We start from the raw sequence: 9,530 nt of genomic DNA, 5'->3' as shown, positions 1-9,530 counted from the left end.
CATTGGGCCCTCTAGATGCCCAAACTGCAATCTTCACGCTGAGACAATCAGCCATCTAATGGAGTCCTGTCCACTAGCAAAAAAGCTCTGGGAAAAGGTGGAGTACTGCAATAAAAGAGCAGCACCAAGAAGCGAGGATGTAACGGACAATATTAGGAACTGGGGCAAGAACCCATTCCGAAGCCAACTCCTCAACACCTTATGGGATCTTATTCCAGGTTTTCTGTACTGGCTTCTCTGGAAAGAGCGTAACTCACGCATCTTCAACAGTACCTCCCGGACAATAGACGCTCTATGGCTTATCTACAAAAGAAATATCCAGGAAACCTTAGCCATAAGAACCTGGTTTGACACTGACATGCCAGAAGTGCAACAAGAAAAGGATATTTTTAAGGAATGGAATCTTGACCTTTCAACCTTTGCAAAGGTCATCACATGTCCCCCTCGCAACCCCACCTCCCCGTCCTCATGGTCCCCACCAGCTCTAAACTCTTTCAAGCTCAACTTTGATGGAGCCGCAAAGGGTAATCCTAGTCCAGCTGGCTACGGAGGAATCATAAGAAGTCATACAGGCGCACCCATGCACATCTATTATGGCTCTCTCAGCAAAGATACGAATAATGTAGCGGAAATGGAAGGACTTTGGCAAGGGATCTGTCTCGCAGAGCAACTTCAATTCTTTCCACTTGAGGTTGAAGGCGATTCGCTCATCCTAATCAATGCAGCCAAGAAAATCCAAGCAGGAACAACAGCGGACAAAGTAGCAACCAGCTGGAGACTTTTGAGCAGGTTGGAATCCTTGGAAGCAAAGCTTACAAATCCACATAGCCTTACCTTTCAGCATGTGCGAAGAACAGCAAATCAGGTAGCCGATAGATTGGCTAACCAAGGAGTCTCTCAGACATCAACATACTTTTCAGGTCCCCTGGACATAGTTGAAGATGAACAACTTAAAAAAGACTGCATCACTTTGGTGCAAAAGGATCTTTCCCCCCCGGATGCGGGTGGTTGTTAGACACATAAGGCTCATGGCTTGTCCACAGGGCATGTGTCCGCCCGGACAAGCCACGTATACCAGGAGGACGCGCCTTAACAATTCCGGCATGCAGCATTTAAGGAGAGGAGTTATGGTATTCTGCAGAGATGTCCCTTCGACATTCACTGCTCGCCTTGAGAAACGTATCATGGCGCTTCAAAGCCGGGAGTTCTCAGACATTCTCCCGCATTTCTCGTCTGCTCCTGTTCTGGTCTTGAGGAAAGTGGCGGAGGCTCATTATCTCGGCTCTCATTCAGGCTCTGAGAGCGACTGTGATGGTCTAGAGGCCATCGATTTGGGCAATTGGAGAGCATACGGGCAGTTTGGTTGCGAACCTGGGAGATTGGCAGTGCTGCAAACCTGCCATCCGCATTCTGGTTGGGGGATTGGGCGTCCAGTTCAGAGGAACAATCTGTGTGTGCATACTCGCCACCCGCTCACATTCAGTATGCAGCATGAACGCCTAAGGGGAACAAGTCGGCGTGGCAGCTACAGTGGAAGAGCCCCTTCGCCCTCTTCCTCAATTGAAGAATCTTCTGAACGCAGAAGACCGAGGGGAAGGCCCCCGGGCAGAGGAAGAATGGCAGAACCTCCAGAGAGAATGGATTGTGGGCACACTGAGCACCCAATGGTAAGATACCGCCTTCCATGCACTTTTTCCAATTCCACTTTCTTCATAACTGTTTCAGTGGAGCATTGCAGCAATCCGTGGGGTGAAGAGGAAGCTCCTCGTGCCAACTCTTCGCGTATTCCTGGGCTTGTGCCAACAGTGGAAATGGAATTCCCTGCCATAGATATGCTGAGGCCTGCACATGATCCTGGAGCAGGCCCGAGTGAACCTGTACAGCGCAATGCTGGTAAGGCTATACTCCAGCCTCCCTGCTGCAAGATGGCGGATGAACCGCAGACTACGGAAGAAGACTAGCATGCCCAGCTCGAGCTCCAGGTTTCACTGCACGAATTTTTCTCTATGTCAGCTCCCTTCGCGATCTTATATGTGTCTGCTCTTTGTCACTATGTATCTCTGTCCATCTCTGTTATGGTGCCGGTTATCTGTTATCTCTGTCATGATGTCAATGTCCTCCATGTGTCTCTGTTGTTTCAGTCTCCTATTGCTACAGTCTATGTATCGGTTACATGAGTATCACTCTGGTTTCCATGTTTTGTAACCCTGGAATGCTTACTCCCGAGTTTACTGTCTGTCCCAGGACAAATTTTACAGGGCCTCGACCCTGTTGTAATACTGCTGATGTAATTTTGCTCTTGCTGTAATATAATAGTTCAGTCTTATGTAGAAAAAAAAAAACAATTATCAAGAAATGCTTATCTTATGCACAAGATTTCTCAATTCCATGATGTAAGCATCTATTCAAATATATGTATGTATTTTTTATTTAATATTTATCTCTATGGATATGCATCTATCCCTTATAATGGCTTCTAAAGGAAATAATTAGTTTCAGTATCCTTTCTAACTCACCCAAAAGATTCTAGCCACCATCCCGCATGAGCATTTAAGTTTCCTCCTCCTTGATACACTCACCCTTTAGGCTTATATGTCTCCTTCCGTAGTAAACAATGCCTTAGGTGACTCATCTTGTCATGGTCTTCTCGTGTAAGGAGAGCACAGACCTACTACTAGACATTCACTAGTAGTATATAACATGTGGCAATCACAGGATTCCTTTGTCCTAATAATGACATTTCTTCGAGGGTTTCCATATTCAATAGTCATGATCTACCATGTATCATACACATACAATTACCATAGATATATTCATAATAATACAGCTTATAAATTCCAAGCCTAATTCATAAAGAATATCATATTTCATAAATATGAGATTCCTTCTCATAGTGTTTGGCTCTTGTGTGTTGTAGCAACTAATATTTCTTACCAAATTACACTTATTTTCATATTTGAGACCATTCTACCTACAATGTAAACTTCTCAATCAACCAAATAAAAATGAGTATCTATGCATATAATCCTTTCTTTCAATATTTACTACCATCCATGAGGTGTTCTCAGAATAATATTAACAAACTAATAATTTTGTCATTTTCAGTTATTAATCATACTCAGTGAAATGGAACTATGATTCAATGTACATGGGTTATTTAACATACCTACTATCAGAAGATGAAACTAAATATTTATTCCAATAGACCAATGTGCCAATACTCATGATCACATCTACTCAATTTATCTTTGTCGCTTGATATCAAAATACTACATTTCTATACCATGTATTCCACCATCGTCAGTTGGAAGGTCTAGCCAAAAACTCAACACATCATCAAGTCACCTCCCATCTATATCTTAAGAATACTACAAGGAACTTTGCTTCTATACTCTATATTACCTTAGGAAACCTCTCCTCTATAGGTGCTCCTCACTATTTGCAAGAAGCTTTAACTCTACAACATCAATATAAGCAGGGAGACAATTGGACACTTGTGCAATATTATATCCTTCAATATCCATCAACAATATTGTCTCACACATTAGCTCTATTGGAATTCACTTTCATGTGTTATAAAAATTCATAACATGATTATGTTAGCCATTAACTGATTGCCATGTGACTCAGTCATGAGTTGCTAATTTATGGTTGAATCAAAAGGATTATGACAATATTTCCATAGGAAAAGATTCTTTCTTCATTATATCCCACCTAGGTATCATTATCGTACCTGCATTCCATCATAAAAAAATAAATTAATATATCAAGTATGCCTAAAGGAACCCTTACTCCAATCATTTCAAGTGATATATGTTGGCATGATTAATTTTCATACTTGGATATTTTCCTTTAGCATTCCTGACGTTACTTGATCAGTTGATGTCTCGTGAGAACTCACATGATCCATTAATCAACCTATTGACAAGAATACTATCATCTTTATCCTTTTCACAACGTTTTGTATCATAGGCCACTTCATCAGCAAAATTTTCAACCATTGTTGATTTTATTTTAGAATAAATTGTGTGTTAATATTTTAAATGTCCAATACTTGAGTGGACACTCCACCCATCATCAAGGAAAAAGAAAGAAATAAAATATGAAGTGATTTTAGTGATGAAAAGAGAATATAAAGGTAATGGAAAAGAGTTAACCATGAAAGAATAAAATGGGTTCCAAAGAATGGAAAAGATATTTAAATCATATAAAGAATAATGTAGACATTATGAGAAATTTGAGCCATAAAAGATAAATTATTTTCTTTATATATTTGATTATTCAAGGAAATTTTTTTTCCTTTCACTTTGGTGTGTCAAAAAATAATCTTTTCCCTTTAGAATACACAATGTTTATTTTATATTTTCTTTGAAAATAATTATTGTTTGTTAAGAAAGGAAAATGATGTTTGCATAGTTGATTGAAGTGAAAAATTCTGTATGCACTAGGATCCTATATGTTCATCATAGGAGTCCTATTATCATGAGACTAACATTCATCGAATGAAATTATATGTTCATACCAATACAAAAAAGCATCACATGTTATTAGATGAGAGCGATATACTGTTTAGTGCACTACCATCCTTAAAGTGAAAATTTACTTGATCAGTATTGTTTTGTAACATATTTCTCCAAGTAATGAACACACAGAGACTATTGTTTCTATTTTTTAGCTCACCAATTTTAGTATTTTAATGATTTTGTGTTCTTACCTTCTTTCTTTTTTCATTGTGTAGGAAATTAAGTTTCAATACATATTTATCTTCCATTCATTTTCATCTTTCATTTTGTGTGATTTCAAATAATGTTTACCAATTCAACATTATTAGAGTTGTCGACTGTAGAATAGAGTGAAACAACTACTATATAATATTTATGATCCAAAAATTAGGTGAAAAACCTACATATGGCAAGGAAGCACAATATTTTAAAGTTGTTGGTTTCATTGAACTTGAGGAATTAGAGATGTACCTTTTAGAAAAGAGATGCATGAGAAAACGAAATAATTTGACGTAAATATTCATGAGTTTTATATAGCTATTCATCGACCTTATTTTCATGTGAAGCCTAAAAAAAAAAATTACATTAAATATGATTGAGTTATCTAGATGCATCAAGATCAATTTTGAGAAAAATAATTTATTTAGTTCAACATCACACGCCTTTGGGGGTGCATTTCCAAATAGTTTACCCTTGGGATGTGATAAGACATTTCTAGTAAAACATGATAAAAACACGTAAAAAGATTTGCAATAGTGTATAATAAGAACCTAAAGTAACATTACTCATGATTTTTGTTTTCAAAAACATGGAAAATTAGTATATTATAATTTAACTAAATATTTTTCTTATTACTATATATATGTTTTTATACAATATCAAGGTATCAACAATATTTTACAATGGTTTCTATTTCTTTTTAAGATTAGCCAAGAATTTTCAATACCATATAACCTAGTGAAACATTCACAAAGATTTAACAATGTTTTATAAATCAATGAAAGAACAACAAAATAATTATATATCTATATTATATCAATGATAAAATACACTATACATTTTTCTATATACCATGGTTACTCTCCCATTTATTATACATATAAATTTGGGGGGTTTCTTAAAATTTTCCCTGCATTGAACATTCTCAAAAGAAATATAACTAATTTGGTCCTTATTCTTTGATGGTACATATTGTCTTAGTCCTCATACTTGATTTGACTATCAATCAAATGAACACACAATCATTAGTATTAGGAAATGAGAACCATATTCACAATTTTCTATATTATAATGATAGTAAAAGAAAGAGACAAAATATCACTTATATTTATCAAAGATAAAGGTTTATTTCTTTAATGAGATATAGCTCCTTTCCTTTCATTGAATCTCATCTTTGATCACATTTTTCTTACAAAAACAATATGACTTTAAAATTTTCTCCTTTCATATAGAATTCATACCTTATCATAAGAATGTTCCTAAGAAGATATCAACCTTCATTTGAGTGATATACCATAGGACTTCTCCTTTTTTCCTTTCAATATCAAACAAATTTGCTCAACTTTCAACCTTTTGTCACACGACTGATGTTGTCTTTAGATATAATATTTTGAATTTTCTCGACCTCTATTTGCAATATTTTCAACCTATCATATCATAGGATTTTAATCCAATGATTTTTCTTTTCCAGGACATGTATGACTGGTGTATTATAATCAATTTGCAACCTGACGCTATTCCAATAAGAACGATTAGATAATATATCTTCTTGAGAGGTTAATCACACAAATTTCGGCCATGAGGTTATATTTCCTGAAATATAGTGTAGAAATTTATGACCTATTGAAGGTTTGTCTTCGAGTAAGATGAATTTGACCTTATCAATAGCTTAAGGTTAAAGTTCATCAATGAACTAGGGCTTTATGAAACAATGCTTTCTTCCTTTCTAGGAATGCTCTTACACCCAAAACCTTGTTTTGATACCATGTTGATTTTTAAGGTGTATTTCAAACGAGTAATTTTTATTTATTTTTTCACATTCTTATTAAAATTTCATAATCCAACAACTACATAGAAATACATCAACCATATAACGCATTAGTACATTCAGATCATGAAGAGACAATCTAAACAAAGAGAAAAGCTATTTACATTGGGAAAACCCTTAAAGGGAATAAACCAACAACCTTTTCCAATACAGAATTATTTAGTTGAATAGAGACACATCTAAATCTAACTATGTTAAACCTCGTCTAATGTGCATCCTCCTAGTCTAGTCAATCAGACCCATATAATTTGTTATGTCTCTCCACTTCTTCAGTCAAACCAGGTCTAATGTCCATACTCCTAGTCAAGTCAATAAGGCTCACAAACATCCTATGTTATGCCTCTTCATTACCTTAGAGATGCTCTTCATGAGTGCCCTTCACATGCCTTAGAGATGGCCTTCGTTCACAAAAGATGTAAGTTTTACATACCACAGGTACGAGTTATAGGCAATGATAGATGTGAGATATATACTTCAACATATGTGAGCCTTATCTTTACCTGAAATGACCTAAAATCACTAACACATACCATTAAAGATACCATATAAAATGTGATCTACATCTTGGCCTCAGAGTGGTCTTCGTGTGCGTGAGACACGACCTTTCTAGCCTCAAACAAGTGTGAACTTTACTATCACTATTCTTGCTTCAAAGGTTAGTCAATATGCTATCTCATAGTAGGCCATATGAATTTCCTAATGAAATAATAAATATTTCCCTAGATAACCATAATCACATGAGCTCCCACAAAATTACATCATACCATGCAAAAAATCTTGCCTCAGACCATCAAAACTTCAAAGAGAATGTGAGTTTTGGCCTTGTCGTCAAGGATGATTGAATAGGGCATTTATATAGTTTTACCATATGCCAAATGTACTTGTATTTACATGGAGCTGACTTCAATTCTTTGATGGTCCAAGTTGACTAAGAGGAGGCAGAATTTAAATTTTAGTGCCAAAATGTTTATTTTCAAAAATTCAAATTTCTTCCTTTGAAAGTCGTGATGGGACTTTGACTAAAATAATTTTATTTTGACTCTAATAATTTAATTATTCTTTACAAACTCATAATGAATCTAGCACACCTTATGAAGACTAATCATAGCTACAAAAATCAACATGAAGTTTGTGGGTTGATGAACCTCTTAGACTAGGAAGAATCACAGAAGTGTTTCTGAGGGTTGAACGAATGGCAAGAGTTTCCTTGGTGGTGAAACTCTAGTGCTTGAATCACTAATGAACTACCTGGAGAAGTGATTTATTTAACTCATTAATAGCTTAACCATTAACTAAATTTCCTTATAGTGGACTCTCTTCTCCTTAAAGCAAGCTAGAGGTATTTGTCTTGCGAGATTTTGGCATGACTCTGAATATGCTTGAGTAGTGCACGAGTTATAATGAGAACAGTTAGTGTATGAATGCAACATGGCCTTGGGACATCTTATTTCTATTGTTTGGTTTGTTGAAATAACTCAGAACGACCCCACTTCAAGCTTTGGAATCTAGCTTAGGTGTGAGAGTTGCATGTAAGGCTTGGTTGTAGCTATATATGGTTGGGTGGAGAGCTGCAGTCCTGATTTTTGTTGCCACTTTCTACAAGTCATATAATAAGTGAATGTTATATCTCTCTTCATTTGAATATAAAAGAATATGTTTATTGTGTTAGCTTTAGACTCGTAACATTTTTAATATTTGATGTTCAGCTGTGTGGTTTACTCTTGAAATTCAAATTTTCCTCAATGTGATTATTATAGGCATGTATTATGGCTAATATAAAGCCCCAATGTATGGTTTATGCCTGAAATTTTGAACTATAAAGTAGAAATTTTGTTTATCTATGGAATGCAAATCTCCTTATAACCTTATTAGTACCTTTATGCTTTCTCATTTCCTATATAATTTTGTGTATGATTAATGGTCCCTCGAAAGAGACTTGTAGATCTCTAAAATGTGATCATCTTGTTCCCTGTAAATTTTTTAGATTCAAAGGGACCACAGACCCCTCCCTGGACCACGTTTTACTTTTCATCTATTGAAAACCTAGGAAGAGAAACCTTGTAATAAGCTCACGAGGGATACCACAAATGTGTGCCTCATACTGCCTTAATGGTGATGGTCGAGTTATAGTGTAAATGGAAGAGATCAAAGAACTACCGCAGTCGAGCCATAGTGTAGTTCCTACACAATAGCTGATAATGCAAAGACAACTGGAAAACATAACATTATAACTATGGCGTCTTTAATTTCCTATGTCGTGACTCTATTATTTGTCGAATTATCAGTGATAAGACCTAATATTTTTTCTTGGGATGGACATATCCTTGTCAAATACCATGCCCAAACTCCATTATATGATGGGATTCTTGTGGGATAAATTACTGTGGAAAATGGTGTGGTGCCAAGGAGGATTTCTTACTAAACATGGTTCACGGTGAGAACCCACCTCGGAATAATGTGGTCAGAACCAACTTGGAGGTAAGGGATATATTTGTACTATATTTCTCGATGAGAACATTTCAAAGGAAACTCGTCGGTGAGAAAGGCGATGGTAGAGGAGGATTCTCACGAGGGAATATGTCACGCCCCTAGACCTGCGGTAGTCTTCCAACCACTTGTAGCAAGGTGCGACACCACCGAACACTTCCTTTCACCAATACTTATGTTCGCGGACTATGCCTAATTCACTTTCTCCTACTTAGTTTGTGTTTCGCAACCAAGTATTATTATGTGTTTAGCCTTTATACCAATGAACACCCATACACATTAATTATCAACAGCATTAACCAAGAGAAATGCACAACAGTATAAAGGGAGGGGCAACTCCCTGCAATATGAGTCTGCCCGAATATCAATATATTATATAATCTTCATTTTTACAATGTACAAACTAAGTCCTTGGGAAAGCCCAAATTTACACTTAGCCAAATTTTCACAACTTCGGCAAACTCGGTTGCCCAGCTCGTCGGCACCTCCGCACG

Source organism: Pinus tabuliformis, chromosome X, assembly GCF_031772625.1.
Source record: "Pinus tabuliformis cultivar Carrire ecotype Pingquan chromosome X, CPIR1, whole genome shotgun sequence".
Classification (NCBI taxonomy): domain Eukaryota; kingdom Viridiplantae; phylum Streptophyta; class Pinopsida; order Pinales; family Pinaceae; genus Pinus; species Pinus tabuliformis.
The sequence above is the reverse complement of the archived record's forward strand: the minus strand, read 5'-3'. Positions refer to the sequence as shown.